This window comes from Galeopterus variegatus, unplaced genomic scaffold (assembly GCF_000696425.1).
Source record: "Galeopterus variegatus unplaced genomic scaffold, G_variegatus-3.0.2 Scaffold3811, whole genome shotgun sequence".
NCBI lineage: Eukaryota > Metazoa > Chordata > Mammalia > Dermoptera > Cynocephalidae > Galeopterus > Galeopterus variegatus.
This window is the reverse complement of record NW_007729922.1, coordinates 71998-75658: the sequence shown is the minus strand read 5'-3', so window position 1 is coordinate 75658 and position 3661 is coordinate 71998.

The following is a 3661-nucleotide window of genomic DNA, read 5'->3' as shown; positions in this document are numbered from 1 at the left end:
GTGTGCGTGTGCGTGTGTGCATGCGTGCGCGTGTGTGTGCGTGTGTGCGTGTGTGTGCGTGTGTGCGTGTGTGTGCGTGTGTACGTGCGTGTGTGTGCGTGTGTGTGCGCATGTGTGTGTGCGCGCCCCCGCGTGTGTGTGCGTGTGTTTGTGTGTGTGTGCGCGTGCCCGCGTGTGTGTGCGTCTGTGTGTGCGTGCGTGTGCTGTGTGTGTGTGCGTGTGTGTGCGTGCGTGCGTGTGTGTGCGCGTGTGTGTGTGTGTGCGCGTGTGTGTGTGCGTGTGTTGTGCGTTTGTGTGCGTGCGTGTGCGCGCGCGTGTGTGTGTGCGTGTGTTGTGCGTTTGTGTGCGTGCGTGTGCGCGCGCGTGTGTGTGTGTGCGTGCGCGCGTGTGTGTGTGATCCAGACAGGCTGACTAGGGGGAGAGACTGAGGAAGCTGGAGTCCCTCCAGTCCTTTGCCTCCCCCATCAGTTTCTCTCCCAGACACTCTTATTTTTCCCTTTCCGACATCTCGTTCCTTTCTTTGATTAAAAAGATTTATGCCCAAGAGTCCAAGCCCTTGCTCTCCTTGTTTCAGGGCTAGAGGGTCCTTCTGAGCTTGGAGCAGCGGCAGAAACCACTCTGGAGGCTGCACATGCGCCTCTCTCCTTTCCGTCTGTCTCGCTCAGTCGCCTCTCTCCCTCCCTTTCCTCCTGTCTCTGCCACTCTGTTTTGCTTCCTCCGAGTCACAGCTCCTCATTGAGCTCCCCTCCCCATCTCGCCTTCACCCCATCCCTCTTTCCACTCACGACCTGCTGGGACTGTCAGATAAGGCCGCACTCGTTCTTTTCAGAATCAGCTTGAGCAAGGGCAAAGGACACCTCAGCACACAACCCCCCAAAATTCAAATTGAAACTGGGACCCCAGACCCTTGGGTCTCCTACTCTGAATCCAGGCTGAGGGTGGAGCAGGAGTAGGACAGACTGAAGAGCTTTTTTTTTTTTTTTTTTTTTAAAGCTGACTGGTAAGGGGATCTTAACCCTTGACTTGGTGTTGTCAGCACCACGCTCTCCCGAGTGAGCCACGGGCCGGCCCAGACTGAAGAGCTTTGCATCTTTAATTAAAAAGTGATTTAAATTAATTTTCTGCTCCAAAACCCCTATCCGGGGTGGGTGTGCGCAGCAGTAATTAAAGGCTCTGCAGACCCCTTCCGTCCGCCTACCTTAAAAGGCCAGCGTCCCGCACGACAGGCTTGAGAGCTTCAGCGGGGAGCACCCGCGGGTGTGGGGACCCAGGACTCGGCCAGGCCCCCGCTCCCAGTCCTGGCATCCTCTAGTTTAACCATTTCCTCATTATCTCCTCCTCCCCCACCCCCCAGCTCATTACCTGTCCTGCAAACGAGGAGTTCGAGGCTCAGAGAGGGAAGGACCTGAGATGGGTCCAGACTCCAGATTCCCTGGGGAGCCCTGGAGATGGCCAGAGAGGAGGATCAGTGTTGTGTCCAGAAGGCCAAAGAACAAAGAGTTAGGGAGAGAGAGAAAGGAAGAAAGAGACAGGGACAGAGACCCTGAGTGAGACAGAGGCAGTGAGGGCGTGAGAGAGGGAGGCAGGGAGAGACGGAGAAACCTGCAGGAGAGGCTGAGCCTTGGATGGGAGAGGAGGGGGCCGCCCCAGGGGCCTGAGGGGGACGAGGGCCATCATCTCTTCCTCACCCTCTGCCCGCAGCTTTCCAACTCACCCTCTCCCATAGGGGGGCGCCGCTGCTGCCCCAACCCTGAACCCTGATGCTATGGCTCTGGCTCAGCCTGGCTCGCCCCTTCCCTGCCCGGGCTTGGGTGGTTTTGCTTTTCTACTAGACGGGAGGATGAAGGAGAAGCAGGATGCAGCAGAGGTAGCTGCTTGTGACAATCATAAAGTCTGTCCCAAGAGAGCCAGCAGGGGCTGGGGGTGCTGCCTCCAGGCCCCTCTCTCAGCTTCCCCTCCCCCTGGGTCTCTATTTCCCTCTCTGGGTGTCTATCGCACTCTGTCTGGGTCTCTGTCCCCCTCTCTCTCCCTGGGCCTCTGCCCTTTCTCTGGTCTTTGCCCTCCTGTCCCCCTGGGTTTCTGTCTTTCTCTGTCTGGGCCTCTGTCCCCTGTCTCTCTTGGTCTCTGTCCTTCTCTCTGGATCTCTGTCTCATTTCTTTTTGGTGCTATTCCTCTGAAGTGGTGGTTTGTAACTTTTGTGGGGACAAGTATCCCTTTATGAGACTAGGATGAAAACCACAATCCACCTCCCTGGGAAAAAACACATAAGCACCAAGTCCACAGTTTCCCGTCCAATTTAGGAATTCATAAGTTTCCTGACACCCATTTGTACACCCCCTTGGCAGTCCGAGGACCCCAGAAGATAAAGAGCCCTAATGTAGAAGATGCCGTCCAGAGAATGAATGCCATGTGTCGCTCTCTTCTCCCCCTCGCCCCCTCCGTCACCGGCCTCTTTGCTGTTTCTCAGACACACCAGGCGCACTCCTGCCCCAGGGCCTTTGTACCTGTCCTTCCCGACGCCTGGGACGGTCTTCCCCCACCTGTCCGCATGGGCCTCCCTCACCTTCCTCAGGTCTCTGCTCGGCTGTCACCTCCTCCAAGGGCTTTTCCTGTCCAGCCAATAGAAATCACCCCGTTGTCACACTGCTTTGTTACAGAGCACTTGCCTTCCCGGGCATTGTCTTCTACTTTCACGTTTGTTTTGTTACTCGACTGTCCTCTGTCCCCTACCCTATCCCCAATGGAACGTGAGCGCCTCCAGGCCGAGAAGTTTGTCCTTTGTTGCCTGTTATATCCCAGGACACCGCCCGGCACAGAATAGGTGCTCCTCGGACTGTTGTCGCACAGGCGCGTCTTCCTCATCTGGTGAGAGCGCCGGTCCCCGCGCTCGTCCGGGAATCGCGTGGCAGCCGCGCCTTCTCCCCGGCACCCGCGCGGGCAGGCGCGCGATCCGCCCTCGGTGGGGGAGATTCACCGACGCCCCGAGAGCAGTAAGGGGACTGCAGGCTAAGGGCCTTCCGAAGGCAGGGGGTCAAAGACGGGTAGAGGGACAGAGGGACACACACACACACGCCCCTAAGGCACACACAGTCCAGCAGCCGGACACACCCTGAGACGCTGCCAGGGAGAGGGCGACACACGCAGGCCCAGGACGGAGAGGGGCCGGGGCAGGAAGGGACACTAAGACATGGGTGTTGTTTCCTTCCCGCCTCTCGTTGTCCCCTCTGACTCGGGGGCGGGGGAGGCAGGAGGGGACCACGGAGCTGGCGCGCTGGGGCGAGAGACGCGCCGCGTGGAAGCGGAGAGGGACACCGGGAGAGGGGGACCGAGGCCTGCGGCGGCCGGGAGCGGAGGGGCCGCGGGTGGGGACCGGGGAGACGAGACGCGGGCGACGCGGATGCAGGAGCGGCCGGGAAAGCGGCGGGGAGGGCCGGGAGGTGCGGGAGCCGCCGGCGGACAGCGGGTTAAGCGTCTCCGCCGCGGAGCTTCCGGATGTGACCACAGAGGAGGGAGAGCCCGGGAGGGGAGGGAGACGGGAGAGGCCGCCGCCGGCGTCCCGGAGCCCATCGTCCCTCCGCCCCCGGCCCGCCGCCCTCTCCGCGGCGCCTCGGTCTGTCTCCGGCGGGCTCAATTCACCCAGGACGCGCGGGAAGGGCTGGGG